Source organism: Chlorella variabilis (genome assembly GCF_000147415.1).
Source record: "Chlorella variabilis unplaced genomic scaffold CHLNCscaffold_21, whole genome shotgun sequence".
In the NCBI taxonomy this organism is placed as follows: Eukaryota; Viridiplantae; Chlorophyta; class Trebouxiophyceae; order Chlorellales; family Chlorellaceae; genus Chlorella; species Chlorella variabilis.
The window spans coordinates 331,831-332,191 of record NW_005435067.1 but is presented as its reverse complement, the minus strand read 5'-3'; positions in this window follow the sequence as shown (position 1 = coordinate 332,191).

The window sequence follows — 361 nt, the reverse complement described above, 5'->3', positions numbered from 1 at the left end:
GCCTGCGTTGCTGGCAGGCGGGGATGCCGGCGCCTTGCTGCAGGCGCGTGTGCTTGTCTCTGCTTTCCGACGCCGTGCTGCGCCCGCTGTGTGCACCGTCCCACCCTTCACGCCAATCCCTGCCTCAATTGTTGAGCAGCTGATGTTCTTCCAACTGTATTCTGATGCACTGATGAACAGTGCTCGCCCTGCTGCAGGCCGGCCTGTTCCTGCCGGAGCAGCTGGCGCAGTACGACGGGCGGCGCGGTACAAGGGTGTACCTCGCCATCCTGGGCGACGTGTACGACGTCACGCCCGGCGCCAAGCACTACGGTGGGCGCCCCCGCCAGCCGCCGCCGCTGGCGCCGGGATTCCCTGCCTA